The sequence below is a fragment of the Micromesistius poutassou genome (assembly GCF_964030765.1).
Source record: "Micromesistius poutassou genome assembly, chromosome: 4".
Taxonomy (NCBI): Eukaryota; Metazoa; Chordata; class Actinopteri; order Gadiformes; family Gadidae; genus Micromesistius; species Micromesistius poutassou.
Window position 1 is genome coordinate 19023721 of NC_140274.1, and position 18315 is coordinate 19042035.

Genomic DNA, 18315 nt, shown 5'->3' on the forward strand with positions numbered 1-18315 from the left:
TGATTATTTCATTAAACTTATCAATGAGTGTAAGGGAAATAGTACAGTGCTTTGGGAAAATATAAATAAAATCTCAAAGAAGGAGGGGAAAATAATTCAAAATTGGGCAATAAAGGAACAATCAAGAGTAATTGAAGACAAAGAACAAATAGCCACAATCTTTAATTCATATTCAATATTCAATTCAATTCAATCATTCTCTTGAACCTGCAAATAACGAATTCCCTATTTTTACAATTGAATATGTCTCAGAATCTGCAGTAATGAAAGTACTTGACTGTCTAAAAGCTTCAAGGTCCATGGATGTTTTTGATCTTGATGCAAGGCTTTTTAAAAATTATAAATCCATACTATGTAAACCCTTAACTCATTTGATCAATTTATCCATAAGGAACTCATACTTTCCTTCGTCATGGAAGACAGCAGTAGTAATCCCAGTTTTTAAATCGGGTGAAAGGAATACTCCATCAAATTACAGACCCATTAGTATCCTTCCAGTAGCTTCTAAAATTGCTGAAAAGGTTGTCTGTGATCAGTTGGTTTCTCATTTAAATGAAGGCAATTTTAGCCTTCACCCAATGCAGTTTGGTTTTCGAAAGCATTACTCAACAGAAACAGCAAATTGTTTTTTTGTGGAACAAATCAAAAACTATCTTGACAAAGGCGGTGTTGTTGGGGCTGTGTTTTTAGATTTAAGGAAGGCCTTTGACACAGTTAATCACAACATTTTACTTTCTAAACTTTCCAAATTTAATTTGTCAGCCAATGCCTTGACCTGGATGGAGTCCTACCTAAACCAAAGGAAACAGTGCACAAGAGTGTGTGATAAGCGTTCCTCTTTTACAAACTGTACAGTAGGGGTCCCCCAAGGGTCTATTTTAGGACCAATTTTATTTAGTATATATATTAATGATCTTCCTCAAGCTTGTCCAGATGTTTGCACTCAAATGTATGCTGATGACACTGTGATTTTTACCCATGCAAGAAACAAAGATGATGTTGCAGCCAATCTGACTACTGCAATGAGCAAGGTGTCAGATTGGCTAGCAAACTCTTGTCTAACCCTTAATGTTAGTAAAACAAATTGTATGTATTTCACAAAGAGGATTAATAATTCAGCTAACCCTGATATTCTAATTAATGGCGAGGTCATCAAATGTGTGACACACGTTAAGTATCTGGGCATTGAAATTGATACAAACTTGTCCTTTAAAAAGCAAGTAAGTAAATAGTAAGTAAGTAAATTTAATCTGAATAATTTTAAGAGCATCAGGCACCAGTTGTCTCCATTTACTGCAAAACTCTTTGTGCAGACTATGATTTTTCCCCATCTGTCTTACTGTATAACAACTTGGTCACAGGCCGGTGTAACTGTACTGAAGCCTGTTTACTCACTCTATAAACACATCTTAAAAACACTAGATAAAAAACCAAAGGATTATCATCACTGTAACATTCTTAAAAAATATGATTTTCTCGATTTTGATAATTTCATGTTCTACTCTGATGTTTGTCTGATGTTTAAAATTATTCATAACCTGGCACCCCCTCCCCTTATAGAATGCCTATCCTGCCCCAGCAGTGGCAGAGCTGGCAGGACTAGAGCATCTATTCGGGGTGACTGGGTGCCACAGTTCAAAAGAACAGCTTTTGGACAATCTGCCTTCTCCATTAAAGTCATAGGGAGGTGGAATTCTATACCTACACACATAAGAGACTCAGGAAGCCTAGTAGAATTTAAGTCCAGCCTAAAGCTCTGGCTAAAAGAAACACAAAAGTGTAACCACCTATGATTGACGGGCCTGTACTCTGATCACATTGATGGAATTTTATGTATTGTCTCATTTTTATGTATTGTATTTAGTGTACTGATGGTCATTGTTTCTTCTGCCTGCCTGTCCAGGGACAACAGATGTAAATTAGCTGTCAGCTAACTCTGGTACAATTACCTTAATTGTGCACTGTCCCTGTAAAAATAAAGTAAAAAAAATAAAAATAAAAATAAAAAAATAATAATTGATCGTTTTTTAAACGTCCAACTTTTAAAACCGTACATTTTTTGAGGTCCAATCATGATCCCAATTTCTGACCTAGAAAGAAGGAATTTAACAGAAGGTAACAGTGTGTCATAGCCTTTAATTAGTTTAGTAATTTGGTTATTGGTTGATAGCCTACACTTAAGACACCTTGTAATTTTGTTTTGAGGAGGGCTGTCAAACCATGAGAAAACCTTTAGGGTCTATATTGCGAGAATAGGTTACTTGGACCCCGCTAATTGCCAAATGTGACTTTATTTAGCCTAATGACTGATAATGAAAAGTAACAACATGGAATTAATGTTGAATCTGAATGAATACTATGTCCTTATTAAAATATTTGAAACTGTAACCTATGGATTATGTAGTGCCTGTAGGCCACAAGTTGACGCACCTAGCCCTAAGCTTCCCGATGCCCAATCAAGGGTAGGGCATCCGCTTTTAATCCGGACAATAAATTAACTGTGTTGAATTGCTGAACTGTTGTAACTACTGATCTGCTGTATCTAAAATGTTGTATTGCTGATCTGCTGTTTCAACAATAAGTGTACTGTCTACCTCAAAGAAAAGCGGAACCATCATGGCCATCTGTTCATAAAAAAGACGGCATTCAGCGGCACTACCATATATCGGCAGGACATCCTCGGGAATAGTGCTGCCATATGTGAAAAACATTGAACTGCTGAAATGTTGGAACTGCTGATCCGCTGTTTCAACGCTAAGTATACCGACTGTCAATCGTGCACATCTGCTCATGGAAAAAAAAACTGACTTTCAGCGACACTACCATATATGAGCAGGACTTCCTCATTTAGTGCTGCCATCATGTGGAAAATATCAAGATCACGTCAGTTCACGTCGGTCAGTTCGCCAAGAAGAGTCGTTCGTTCGTTCGTTCGTTCGCATTTCCGGTAGCGGTGAATCATGGTTCTCAGTCACTGGCTGTGTCCCAATTCTGGGACACAGCCAGAATAGACATCCTTCGAAGGACGCATTTGAAGACTGCTTACGTCACAGCGGCGCGTCAAGTGCTGTCCCATTTCAAAGGCTCCTTGAAATGCGGCCGAGATATGCAGCCTTCTTTTCCCAGATTTGAAGGATCCACCGGGTGGAGTAGGTGGCGGAGAAGTAAAAGCTGCGTCACGTTTTCAACTACAACCGTTTTCATCTAGTTTCAACTGGGTTTTTGGATTTTTGGTGCATTTTTTTGATTTTAAAGTAGCATTAATAATCATCCTTAGGAAGGGACTGAATGAACATTTGACCCCACTCCAGAAAGAGGTCAGAGGTAATCCAGCCATTGTCTGAACACCGTACGCTGGTGTTCTCCGGGCATCCCTGTAGCCACTCAGAACGAACACGCTTCCCCTTAAAAATAATCATGGTTCGGCTGTATCTGCCTTCTGCATTGAACGCTGCCAGACAAGTCGTTGTCTCCCCCTTCTCTCTGGCACACACCTCCACACATGGCTGGCCAACCTGTCCAACGACCTTTGTCGAACTGAACTGGTCCTGAAGCCCAGACTCGTCATAGTTCCATATATGTGACCCTCAATACCCAGCTCGACCAAAAGGCTCTCATACTGGTTAAACCACTGGCTGACCACCTCCTCTGGCTTGCGCATCCCGAGCTCTGGGTTGCACTTTAGAAAGTTCTGATATCCGGCCCTCCCTGCTGTCTTGGAGAAACCAGATGTTGTTCTTGGCTGCAAAATCAAAGGCCACTTACTGGACATCACGTTTTGTGAAAGGAAACCAGAGGGGGTTTCCTTTCCGTATGTATCTAAGGCCCCCTTCATCCTCTCCTCTTTCCACATATTGTAGGGGTGAAAAGTGGGATTTCCGTCCCGTTGCACGCCCGGAAATTCCTGCAAACCAGACCAATTTTCGGCAGTAAACGACAATTTCCACGTCGCGTCACTTCACGTTTCCGACGGACGCATATCGTCGTATACGGACTCTCTCGCGGAGGCATTCATATGCTAATCTCGCGGATTAGCATATGGATAGCAGCGAAACCGCGCTAGCCAGACGGATTCTCACCCAGGATTGGATGTAAACAAAACGGAAAATCATTTGTGATTGGCTGGCACCCTGGGTCGTTCTTTGCCCTGCCTAAAATTCTTCCCCAGCATTGGATGAAAAGCCTAGTTTTTAAACAGGAAACTCATTCGTGATTGGTTGACAGACATGTCACTCTAGGTCAGCCTGGGTCATTGTACATTTAAACCACACCCCCAACCCACATAAATGTAACCAGCCCCGCTCCTCCTATATCCAATAATATTAATATTAATAATTAATTATTAATAATTATAATTGTAATTATGTTGTATATTATGACCATCAAGGACATGAATAAATTTACCAGGAGGAAAGGAAAATTTGCCAGGAACATGTTTATTCATAGAAAGATATAACCTTCATCCCTAGGGGAAATTCAGGGTCCAAGTAGCTTAGAGACAGATACATAACATACACATACAACAAGCAGGATTGCAGAAAGTAAATTTCTGGAATACAATCAACAAATAAGAATAAATATACTATACACTAGACAATAAGGATTAAGAAACTAAGAGAAATATACTAAGTAACAGACAAACAAGTTCCACATTAATGTGCTGAGGCAGTATGATAATGGTGACAGGGCAGGGACTAACCCTGTGGTACAGGAGATCTGGTATGATTTGTTGAGGTGCAAATAAGTAAGGCAAGACAGTGCAATTTTAAGTCAGTAGACCAGCATTAAATACTAAAAACGGGTAGCAGCACAGAGATTTATTGTAAACCAGTGTGTGTTAAGGTGCAAAAGGTAAGGCAAGACAGTGCAAGTATGAGTTAGGAGACCAGCATTTGATATTAAATATGGGCTAACTAGAGTAGTTATGTTTACCTATTAGGGGAGGCCTGTGGCAACATAGCGATGGATTGAAGATATCGACAATAGATAAATAAATATGGCCAATAAAGTGCACAATGTACAATGTAAACATTGGAAGAAAAAATAACAGTCAATAACATGCAATACTAGAGTTTAAAGTGAATTTAGTCCAGGCTGTTGGAGGGAGGGAGAGGCATTGCATGAGGGCTAACATAGCCAGTAGACATTGTAATTAGTGAGGTAAAAAAACTGCAATTTTGAGTGAGCTCCTTGGGTGAGCTCCTTGCTGCGGTAGGACGGAGTCCGTACTATCCATCCCGACACCCCGCCACCGATGCCATCTTCCTCTTCCGACATCATATCTATGGTGGCGCTCTCCCAAAGGTCTCTCTCATCCTCAGCTAAAACACTGTCTTGCTTCCAGCAGCTGTAAAACAATAAAATAAAGACAATCAGTACTGCACGATGCAATGCGTATGGACAAAACACATCTATTAATGCACCTGAGAAATACTCATTCAGGGTAGAAAAAAACAATGATGGTGCAATGTAATGGTTAACTCATAGCTATAGCAACAGCAACACCTTCTAGTCTATATTGTGATGTGGTATTGACACATCACTAACTGTTGAAAGTTACCAGCCACTGGCTGGTAGCTTATTTATTGTACTGTCCAATTCAGCATTTGGCCGGTGCTAATTTTAAACCCTGCTCACATTAACCAAAAACAGATCTTATCTAGTCTTACCCTCTTACTTCTCGATCGACTCCGAGCTGAATTCTTTACAGCTTCCGCATGTACTGCAAGGTCTGGTTGCCTGTATCTGCAAGTCCTGCGTACCGTCTCATAATGTCTTGCAGGCAGCTGGGAAACAATTAAATGAGTGGAATGAATAGAAAAAAAACCTTAAGTCACAGTAAAAATTGAACAAGGAAGGAGAAAACAGTTCTGCAGTAAGTTACTTACACAATGTCGTCAGAATCAGCATGTTGTAAATCTGAACATGCAGACAACGCTCTGAGCAAATGTGTAGTCACAGACTCGTTATGAGGAGAGGACAGTCTGCGAAAACAAAATTAACGGTTAAGGTCGGCATCTGAATAAAATACTCCTGACTAATCACTCATACGGCACATATATCGCTTATCTTAACCCATCTACAAGGCTAGGGTGTAATAAGGTTCTTAACATTTTAAACGAGGAAATGGCAACATACAATGGCGCCGCAATTTTTAATTCAAGACCCATCCGATAAGTCTATCGATGAAAGTGAATCTCAAAATCAACGTATTCAGGATCAGATGCGTACTCCACCATTTTAGCAAACTCCCATCATCTTTCCCCATGTAGGACAAGCGCACTGTCCTCCTTCCGTCAACAAACATTCCAAACATTCTGGCGCCATGTTAAAGCGACCTCCTGCTGAGCTCGGAACGCTACGGTCAGGATAGGCCACGACTTTACCGTAGACTATGGTCATTTTTAAAATATCTAAATCCGATTTACCACCGGAATTCCCCTTTCACGTATCTAGATGAGCACAGCAGAATGAAAGCATTATTGTTTAAATCTTACCCTTGCTCTGGGTCGTAGGGCATATGATTTGTCTCGGCGTTATGAAGTCGACGCACAGCTGCCTGTAAATCACAAGACCAAAACAAACAATTTAATAAAGCAACTTACACTGGTTCTGCTCATGGGTTATTTTACAAGGCTAATTTTAGCTGTTTGGGCTAGGCAGGCTACTTAAACGCTTTACTTTAAGGCTACTTTTAGCAGAGCTAGCTAGGTAGCTAGCAATCACTGAACATAATCTTACCGCGATCTTCGGACGGTGTACCCGCCTTCTCTTCTTAGAGTTAGCGGTAGTGCTGGAGTCTTCCGTACAGACCCTTTTCTCCAAAATGCTGCCATCCGATCCTCCATGGACTGCATCCTTGATTGCGTTATTTTTAATTCAGCAGACATCTGTTGAAAGCCGTCATTGAGCTGCCGAGACAGGCCCGAGATTGCGTTCAACAGCCGCTTCTCTGTGTTCTGCGGACTGGCGGTAGCACTACGGGTTCGCGTCGACGGTTCGCATGCTGAGGAGTTCCAGGAGATAATCCGTAAAAAAGACGGCGACTAGTCATAATAGCAGCTAGAGATCAAAAGTCAAAACCACATGAAACGTGAGAGTACAAGAACTCGTTTTAAAAGTACTCTTGGCCATGTCCTCGCACGTGATTGGACAAAGGGACCTTTGTGGCAAAGCCTGATTAAAACTAATTGTTGAAATGAATTGTTTTGTGTGTCTTTTTAACATAACATTGGCCATTGCTAATGACATACACTACCGTCCAAAAGTTTGGGGTCACCGGTTCATTTCTGCATTGAATTCCATTATATATCAGCTTCATGAAATAATCAACTGGAATGCTCTACGGTCATTATTATTGTACAAATATAAGTCAAGATGTGCTGAACACATATGGGATGGATTCGAGAGTGTTTGGCTTTGATTGTCTAATTCAAGGTGATTTTAGATATGCAGTCATTACAGAAGTTGAATTCTTTAAAATGTCTAAAAATGTAAACATTTCTCAAACAAAGCTTATAATCACACTTAGTTGTGTGCTAAACCATGAAAGAGTAAACAAAGCATTGTGGTTTATATTTTAGGCTCTTTAAAACTGCCAACTTTTATTGTGTTCACACAGAATTTTGCACACTTGGGATTCTCTCAATCACTTTTTAATTAGACATTGGAAATGGTTTGCATGGAACACTAAAATGTTCCCATAGTTGTTGAGCAAATCTTGACTAATTTCTGTGCATTCATAATGTTCATCAGGGGTCGGCAACCCTAGGCATGCGTGCCACCACTGGCACGTGGACGCATAATCATTGGCACACTTGCAATGCGCTACAATGCGGCAGCGTAATCATTACTACCGATTTGTTTTGCACTTTATTCAGTTTTGGGCATTTCCTCCCAGTGCAAATATGTTTAAATGAGTTACTGAAAGCAGTGTTCTGAATTGGGATCAATTAATCGTTTTTAAACCTATGTTGTGAGTAATAGAGAAGAAAATATTTAAAAGATTGTTGCAAGTGGCCTGTATGCATGGCCTTCACATGTTTTTTTGCAAAGCTGTACATGTCTTCAAGATATTGATGTGGATGTTTCCATCATTCTCATATAATGTAATTTACATTTTACATTTCTCACAGTGCAAATCTGTTTTTGAGTTTCTGAAAGCAGTATTTTAAGATGGGATATATGTAATTATAATTTGTAAGCCCATGTTGCAAATATAACAACAAAAAAAAACTTTAAAATGTTGATGCATGATTGTGAGTTTAATGCTGAAATGAGCAGGTGACTTAAACTTATGAACTGTAGTGTATTCAGTAATTAATCTAGCATACTTTCATTAAATAAATCAATTTAAGTTAAAATGTAAGAGTATAATTAGGCTATACTGAGCCTAATCTATTTATACCAGAGATTTTCTTAAAGTGAAGTTAATACCTTTGTATAGCTAATTTGCATGTGTATAGCTCACAGAATCTGCATTTACATGTTAAAGCTTCCCCTACAATTAGGGGGAGGGGGGCCATGGGGGACGAAACCTGAACTTCTGCGACAATTTCCGGTGCTGTTTTTTGACGGGAATCCCGCTTTTCATGCAGTGTGGTTTGGCCTTCCTTTTCCTCCGTTTTATCTTTGCATCGTCTCCGGTCCTTGCTCCTCCTCTATTTTCTCACTTTCTGTCTCCTCTCATTTCCTCTGCATTCCTACTCTCTTTCCTTCTCCCCCTCTCCTCTCCACTCACTTTCTTCTTGTTTGCCATACTCACTGTAAATAAAATATCTACCACCATTATTATTGGTGGGGGGGTCATGGTGTGTGTGTGTGTGTGTGTGTTTGTGTGCACATGCGTGTGCGTGTGTGTGCGACCTGTGCGTCTGTCGGTCGGTGTGCGAGTGTGTGGGTGCGTGTGTATGTGTGTGGGTGTGTGTATGCACGTACGTACACACACACACACACACACACACACACCCTCACACACACACAGTCACACACATGTGCATACATACATGAACTAAGCTATCAGTTAGGCTACTCTGCCACAAATAAAGCTTTACTAAAAGCTACCACCCAGTCATATGTAACAAACTAATTTACACAAACACAGCAAAAGTAGTTCACTACATAGGAAGCTAGCCTAGTTTGAGTTGTGCTAATTTCACATGACAATCAACATACATGTTTTAGTTGAACCAAATGTCATGCACATATGTGTATGTGTGTTTGTGATTGACACAGAGGATGGCCCATTTTAGCTGAAACCATGTGGCCCATTTTATCTCAGTGGGTTAAGTAAGTAAGTAAGTAAGTAAATTCCTTTATTGTCCCGAAACGGGCAAGTGTTTTGCAGCAGCTGCTTCAACATTTAAGATACATGACAGGCAACAAGGACATGGAAAGACAAAGAGACAAGGAACACAGCACTACAACAATGATGGCAGGTGAAAAAGCAACAAGCCACTATAAAAATCCAGAAGAAATACATAAAACAACAATCGATCAAAGTCTAAAAATACATGGACATAACCATAATAAATAAATAAATAAAAGTGCAAAACAAAGTGACTGCGTGACTACCTCATTTTCCCCGCATTTAGGAGGGTGATAGCTGTGGGGGTGAATGAGTATTTGTATCTGTTGGTTCTGACTAGGGGGAAACTAAAGCGGGTGCCAGAGGGGAGGAGCTGAAAGTGTTGATGAAGGGGGTGAGAATGATCAGACAAGATCGAATTTGCCTTCTTCACCACCTGCCTGTTGTAAAGGACAGAGAGATTGTTCTGCTGCGCACCAATAATTTTGCTGCCTATGTTCACAACTCTATTTAAGGCATTCTTGTGGGTGACATTCAGACCTCCAAACCAACATATACAAGAAAATATCAAAACTGACTCAATATAGGACTTGTAAAAAAGGGTCATCAGAGTTTTGTCAATACCAAATTTTGCAAGTTTTCTTAGGCAGAAAAGTCGCTGCTGACTCTTTTTGCAAATCCTGTCAGTGTTTACACCAAATGCAAGCTTGTTGTCAATGATGGAACCAAGGTATTTGTACCTGAGTACAGACTCCACCTCTTGGCCATCAATGACAGTGCTGCCAGTAGCAGGGACATGGCGTCTGAAATCAATGCACATGTCCTTCGTTTTAGTAACATTTAAACTTAAAAAGGAATTTTTGCACCACTTTAGAAAATAATCTAACACAGGGCCATGGTTAAGGTAAATAAAAAAAATATAAAATGTAAAAATGTTCATATACCAAACTAACAGCATTATTTCTGATGGATGCCATCAAGACAGATATTATGCATAGTTTTTTATGTGCATGTTTGTTTTTAATAGATTTAACATCCTTATAATAGTTTAGTTCGATTTGGTATGCCAGGTTACTTACCATGCAGCTTTCTGGAGCAGTCTGGATTTGAATTTTTGCCCCGCTCACCAAAGCAACCATAAACCAATCAAATCACCTGTTACTTGTCAAGCACAGTTTTGTCAACAGTTGGAATCCTTTGCAGTCATTGGCTCTAAATTCCAGAGGGGCTGGAACCCCATAACCTTAAATGGCCCATTTTACCTGATGGCCCATTTTATTGGCCCTATTTATTCAAAATATTGACATACTATTTTAAAATGAAAGAGGCTGGGGTTTTGTTTCATATAATTTTTTTATATCGTATAAGTCGCTGATAGAGGAAACCCATCGCAACAAAAATCGTGGTCGGATCCATCCGATCGTGTGTGTGTGTGTGTGTGTGTTTCTATTCTTATCTGTGTCATTTCTCGCTCATTCGTAATTATTATATCAATAGCCTTCTCTCCAACTACATAGGCAGTTAGGCACGCACATCTGTACCCTACATATAAAACGTTGTGTGTATAGCTTATACACACAACATGCATATCTTTTAATTTATATTCATTGGTATTGAGAAACGGCCCTAGTGTTCTATATAGGTTTATTTTTGTACCTTTTGGCAGTTTACAGCACAACATGCTGACAGCGTGTTCCTGCCCACAGCAGGAAAGAGCCATGTCCGTCTTGCGTCTTCCCACACACCGCTTCTCCTAGCGGGGTGTTCCCAGCGGAAGTCTCCCACGGTCTATCTGCCCAACATCCAGGCTGTGAACTGCAGTCGTGCTAGCCTGATGCATCAGCCGCTTACTTCATTACATTTCATATAGCGTCTGAACACGAGCCGTAGAGATTCGTTTGCTTCCGGGAGGCGGTTGCTTCCGTTTGCTTCGACTAATCGCTGCTGCTTGGCGGTGACGTATGCTATGCGTTTATTTATTTCCGTTTATTATGTCCTGGTCATCACTAACGCCAAGCTGGCCTGCTGTTACACCCAGTATCCCTGCCTCCTTAATCTGGTCTTCTATCAGGGCAAGCAGGGGGGACACAACGATGACAATAGGGTTAGCATTAGCGTTTGGCTTGCATAATGTCTTCGCCACTAACGGGGCCAGCTGGTAAATTAAACTTTTCCCAAACCCGGTAGGAAGAAGTCCAAAAACGTCTTTGCCCTCCAAAAAATTCGTCAAACATGCTTCTTGTTCTGGCTTTAAGTCTTCAATATCCGGAATAGTTTCAAGCACAGAGCGTATAGCTTCGCCGACATCCATCTCGTCAACTGTTTACCGCAGCTTGGAAACTACACCGGTATTTCAGTTTGGGCGCTTCAGTTCGACGTCATCGCCCGTCATCGCCACATCTGCTCGCTGATTGGTCCGTCCGCTCTGGCGGACGGAGCAAACCGAAACGCATTGCTAGTTCCCTGACTATATGGTTGAGGCAAATTAAATTTGCCGGAACCAGTAGGCGGCGCTAGCCTGGCTACAGTCGTGCCCCTATCCCAGTCCAAACATGCGAGCGCAGCACGTGAAGGACGAGACGGGAGCCCAGACAAGTCGTCCAGAGAGACAAGTCTCTCCGGCACACACCTCCATACATGGCTGGCCATTTACGCCTGCCGGCACCTCCGGACGAAAACAACTCCACGCGCGCCTGCTATAATGTAAGCATCATAAGATTTCACAGAGACTCCAAAGTTGGCAACCCTGCGTTTGGTCGGGATCTGGTCACCCTGATGCACGTACGGACAGTAGCGACCAACCACACCCAGAGGGACCTGACCGGGTTCTAGTAGCTGGCCATTGACATGCTCTCAAAAGGACTTAAAGCTTCAGAAAGCCAGGTTAGTTAGTAAACAGGTTAGTTAGAAACCAGGTTAGTTAGTTAGTAATCAGGTTAGTTCATTTGAGCAGTCATTACAGGTTTATTCTTGTACGTTTTGGCAGTTTACAGCACAACATGCTGACAGGGTGTTCCTGCCCACAACAGGAACAAATGAGCCATGTCCGTCTTCCCACACACCGCTTCTCCTAGCGGAGTGTTCCCAGTGGAAGTCTCCCACGGTCTATCGGCCCAACATCCAGGCTGTGAACTGCAGTCGTGCCCCTATCCCAGTCCAAACGTATCTGGCAAATCCCCCAAACCTTTTCTCTACTGCTTATGCATAAAATAAAAATTATATATATATATATATGTGTAACAAGTGTTGTATGTTGTATTATAGATTCCGCCCCAATTCATTTATTGGTTTAGTTTTATTGTATTACCCGTTGTGGTGTTTGTTTTTATTTTGAAAAGTCTTGGGAGTTCGCGCTGTGTCTGTAACGCCGGTTGACGCAACGTCCGGTTGTCTGTTGTCAACCGGATAATTGGTGAGTCGCGAGGGTGGGGGGTAGTGTCAGCCGATGTGTGGGATGCCGTTGATATATCTCATCCGACCACGTTGTGTTCAGGTTCCCACAAGTGTATCTGACGGCGGCTGTGCCCCCTACTGTTTCTGTGTGACACAGGTGGGTCACTGTATGTACATTTCCCATTGGAGGTTTCTTTGTATGTTTTATTTCTGTGTTTTCTATTGAGATTTTATAAACGTTTATATTATTAATACGTCCGGTGGTCTGTTGTCAACCGGATAATTGGTTCCCACAAGTGTATCTGACGGCGGCTGTGCCCCCTACTGTTTCTGTGTGACACAGGTGGGTCACTGTGGGTCACCGAGAAAATAAAAGTGCTTGAGTGGAGATCAACCCTGTGTCCTACTTCTCCGTCGTCACATGATGGAGGCTGTTTGAATGAGGCCGGTTACACACATATATATATATATATATATATTATATATATATATATATATATATATATGCATGCAGCATATACTGAGGCTGATCATTTGAGTGAAAGCGATCATTTCAATATTAGGTTTTCAGATTGCAACCAACCAATTTTTGGGTTCATTTCCCTTTAATAGCTCATATTATTATATAGCATTGTGATACACTACTACTCTGGTGCCATCTAGTGGGAAATGTCATGAATCGATAGACTGCACTTCGCTTCCTCACTTCCAAGATGTATTCATTTAGGTTAGTCTCAGGGCTTCTGTTACCTGGTTTAACCGGGTTAGTCTCAGGGCTTCTGTTACCTGGTTTAACCGGGTTAGTCTCAGGGCTTCTGTTACCTGGTTTATTTTATTTATTTTATTTATTGGTTTATTTTAACAGGGACAGTGTACATTAATTAAACATTTCTGTAAATGCACCAGAGTTAGCCAGAAGGCTATTTTCCATCTGTTGTCCCTGGACAGTTGTTCTAAGTCAACCTAAAAGTAAACTACAATACATGTACAATGTTAAAATAGAAAACAGAATTATCACAATGAAGACAATGGATTAATACCCCCCCCCCCCCCCCCCCCCCACCACACACACACACAAACACACACACACACACACACACACACACACACACACACACACACACACACACACACAGCAAGGTGGCAAAATGGAAGCAGGTGGCAACAAGGGAAGTCACGCACTAAGTGTGATATAATCACTGAGCCTAAATGTTCACATATCTGATTGTGTATGAACCATTTTTTCAGGTGGAATTTAAAAGACGAATGTGAGTGCAATTCCCTAATGTGAGCTGGAATGGTGTTCCATTCTTGTGCTGCTTTTTTGTGAGAATGTGGATTGACCAAACTGACTTTTCCTGAGTGGGATGATGCAGTCCCCTCTTGCTGCACCTCTTGTTGAGTGGTATGCAGATGTTCAAACTTGTACCAATTTTTTGAGTGGAGGGGATGTCAGATTGTTGATGACTTTGTACATTAAACACATATTTGCATATTTTATCATGTTATCCCAGCTGAGCATGTTGTATTTATTTGTAAGTGTAAGTGTTTTGATGTTTGTACAGAGACTGTAGTGGTTTTAGCTGAGAAATACCTGCATGTGACCATGTTGTGAAACAATACATAATTTGTGACAATATCATAGAGTGCATATACATTTTAGCTGCCGGGTTTTAACCGGGTTAGTCTCAGGGTTCTGGCGGTGAGGGCTGCTTATGTTTCAGTGTTTCTCCGACCTTTGAGTCTTAGGAAGGTCGGGGGGGGGTCACCCGTGTCATCACTCTGTTTGGCAGTGAGCTGCTCTACACATGGAAACAGGACTAGAACACTAATCTAAAGGCACACACACACACACACACACACACAGACTGACACTTATTTTCTGTAGTGGTAGTGGTAGTGGTAGTCTAAATGCAAGACAATGTGATGGATAACTTATAGTTTTTTTTAGGGGGGTGGGGGGGGGGTGGGCGGCTTCAGAACAGGGCAGAGTTCCATCTGCTGCCACCAGGGAAGTGTTTTACTGGGCAGAGCCACCAGGGGGCAGGTGTTCTGCTTGTATCTCTGGTTTGTATGCAGCTGTCAGAAGAAACTGTTCTAATCTCATCGCAGATGGATAAGAAACAACGTTGATTGTGTATAAGATGTAGGGACTCCTAAAAAGCCAGTGTTCACTACTGGTGAAGCCGATTGGAGTGTCAATGCACACACGCAGGGGAAAAGGCTGGAGATGGCGAGCTTGATGTTAAAAAAAGACCAAAGTATGTTGATGGGTTATAGTAATGCAGCTGATTTATTCTCGTGGAAAGCTTGACTGCAAAATGTCTCTTGGGATCATAGATTTCAACTTGCTCGGCACATAGTCTGCCCAGGACCACGCAACAACAGAGTGGTTTCATTCACCAACAGTTTCACTTTAGGGGGAAATAACAGAATGCATTTCAACAGACAACGGCTTCAGCAGACAGTTAGAAGTGGAAGACCGACTTTGTAAAACCTTTTTTTTCTGTTATTCATTGACTTGTCCCTGCCTGGTTTACACATGGTTTAGAGCTATGTGTCACACCACAAGGTGAATGCGTTTATACAACAGAGATGCAGTGGTACCAGACGGTCATCTGCATAGGACAGAGAGTAGTGGACCTCAGCAGCAGCGAGCGACATTCTAGATAAAGTGCAATGAACAGGTTATTGCATAATCAGGAGACTGGGCTTATTGCTTCTACTGAAAGAATATATACTCCGGTGTGGAGTGAGCAGCAGTGTGACAAGATAACACAACATGATAACACAACATGACATCTGACAATCACACATGAACCAAAACCAAAAGTGAAGCAACTTCTAACAAGGCAAATGATGGTGGATGAGTTACTCACAACATTTTACATTTAGCATAGTAAGAATTGCTCTAAAAGCATTACAGTATGTATGTTATACTGTTTATTTGATCTATAGCTCATTATAATGTCTGGGCAAAACGTTTTTTTATCACACAATGTTAGATGCATTTTAGTATCACACTTGGCGTAGATGCTTGTGGAGGCTATACGATTATCTTTTGAGTATATTAGCTCAAACCATCACATCCCCGAGGCTTTTACTGACCATACCAACCTTGCCCAAAACATAGACAGAAGTTCCCATTTGTGATCATTTGTCAATGCTCAGACTATTATTATTATTATGATTTATTCTTATTCTTATTCTTATTATCAACCCTAGTCTGCATGAATGAAGTCGTTGATTCTGAATATTAAGATGATAATAGATTCTGAATATTATTCAGAAGGTGTGTATGAAAACATTCGTTTTGTAGTTTCTTCACCACAAGGCCCCGGTGAAGCGGTGCAAAATAGGAACAATCTGCATAAAATGTCTTTTTTTTTTTTTTTACATAATACAGCTTCATAACTTTGTTGTATATTTGTGTTCTCTTACACCTTTCGATAAATTCATAATCTTTTTAATGTGTGCATTGACTTAAACAATTCTGAATCTCTTCTTAGCCTCTTTAAAAAAGCAGACAGACAGACTGTTAATCAAGTACTTAATAACAACCCTAACGATGCAGTAGGGTGTGTGTGGGGAGACCAGGAACCCAGCAGAACCGTGTGGATCTGGTGGGTCACTCATCAGGACCCCTCTAAACGTAGACCCATGAAGGGCTCTGCGGGCAGTGGAGGGGAGACCCAGTAGGACTGGGCCTCTCTGGGTTAAAACCAGGACCCAGAACCAGGACACAGAACTAGGACCCAAAACCAGGAGCCGGCGTGAGTTCCCTAGAGGAACAGGTCCTCTGACCTATGGCAGTGTTTAGGTTCAGGTTTAGATTATTAAACTCAGCAGATGATTTCATCCAATGCTATATTACCTGCAGTTTTTTCTGCGTGCATCAACCATCAAATATTAATTGGAAGTAAAAACTTAGCTTGGCAGCCATTATTGTAAACGTTGTTTCTGCGATAGGAAACGTGTTGTGGTCGAGTGTGGAGGCGCTGGCAGGAGGCGTGTGCTGAGCCATCGCGGACACCGCGGCAGTAGATTAGTTCTGGCAGTCGATTGGTTAGTCCTGTTTCCAGAGTGACCACTGTTTGATGGGTCATTGGGCTCTTTTGATCGGACCACAATTTAAACTCAATATTTGCAAACTTATATTAAATATAATAATACATATTTATATATAATGTTATTATATTCTATCATGTTCGAATTAGAGCATAGTTCGAAATAACTTTAATTCTCCATTTTAAGGTCCGTTGTAAAAAAAGGTTTTCTGTATGAAAGACGTTTTCAAATAAAAAAAGGTTGAGTTTGAGAATACAAGTGTCGGCTATTCTGCACAGTGGAGGCGGATCTGAAAACGTAAAAACCCTAAAGTCCTCATTTCCTAGGAGTACGTGAAGCGGTCCGTTGGTAAGCGGCGCTCTGGATGTGCACATGGATCTGTATGATGGGAGCCTGCAGCAGGGCCCTTCAGGCCTTCCCCTTGGAGCCTTTGGCCCCCGACCGGCCCTCCTCTGTGGCGTCCACCACCGTGGAGCTCACCAGGCAGTCCCTACTGAGGGAGACACAGGATGAACGGGTGAATGGATGGAGAGATAGATAGATGGATGAACGGATGGAGAGATAATAGAGGGATGAACGGGTGAATGGAGGGAGAGATAGATAGATGAACGGAGGGAGAGATAGATAGATGAACGGAGGGAGAGATAGATAGATGGATGAAGGGATGAATGATAGGATGGAGAGATAGATAGATGGATAAAGGGATGAATTATAGGATGGATGAACGGGTGAATGGATGGAGAGATAGATTGATGGATGAACGGGTGAATGGATGGAGAGATAGATGGATGAACGAGGGAGAGTTAGATAGATGGATGAAGGGATGAATGATAGGATGCATGGGAGGGGGAGGGATGGAGAGATGAACATTTTGGCTGATGAGATGTTTAGAGAAGCTAACTAAAGCAGACAGGGAGAGATGGAGACATTTAAAGAAATACACCAGCTAGAACTGCAGGAGCTTTCAGAATGGTCTCGAGATTAAAATGAAACGATCGTTGATTTGAACCTCACTCAGTAATCTAATGGCTCAGACCTGATGCTAATAATGTACACTGTATTTTATACATTTGAAGACAAATATCATTTCATATACTCCCAATAAATGAACAAACAACTAGCATACAACACATAACACATTCGTGGCCATACATTTAATAAACCATAAATAATTTGTTTCGATGAAATCGGTTTAAATGTAGCTCTGTTTAAAAGAGGAGGCTCATTCTTACTTCTTGTCTTCTTTCTTTGGCATGAAGTTCACCACCAGGGCCTTGGCCACCATGAAGAGCAGCAGACTCCCCAGCAGCGTCCCCACCACCGGCACCATGATGCTGGCCAGCGTGTTGTCCACCTCCGTCACTGCACACAGGGCACACAGAATATGGTACCTGGACATATATTATCAGAGGTCACCGAGGTCACAGAGGTCATAGAGGTCACCGAGGTCATAGAGGTCATAGAGGTCACCGAGGTCATAGAGGTCATAGAGGTCACAGAGGACACAGAGGTCATAGAGGTCATAGAGGTCATAGAGGTCATAGAGG

At 41.6% G+C, this 18315-nt stretch overlaps 2 long non-coding RNA genes across 3 annotated transcripts; both read right to left on the reverse strand.

Moving 5' to 3' along the window:
• Positions 1-5316: 5316 nt before the first annotated feature.
• On the reverse strand, positions 5317-6954 carry LOC311341922. Of its 2 annotated transcripts, XR_014633369.1 has the most exons (4): positions 6742-6954; positions 6498-6559; positions 5889-5984; positions 5317-5786 (listed from the first exon to the last, which is right to left on the reverse strand). It is a non-coding gene; the product is annotated as an uncharacterized lncRNA (long non-coding RNA). The 2 variants fall into 2 exon arrangements; XR_014633370.1 differs by having other exon boundaries at positions 6498-6954.
• An 8012-nt stretch (positions 6955-14966) lies between these two features.
• Positions 14967-18130, reverse strand: LOC311341904. The gene is made up of 2 exons (XR_014633368.1): positions 18001-18130; positions 14967-17261 (listed from the first exon to the last, which is right to left on the reverse strand). It is a non-coding gene; the product is annotated as an uncharacterized lncRNA (long non-coding RNA).
• Positions 18131-18315: the final 185 nt, after the last annotated feature.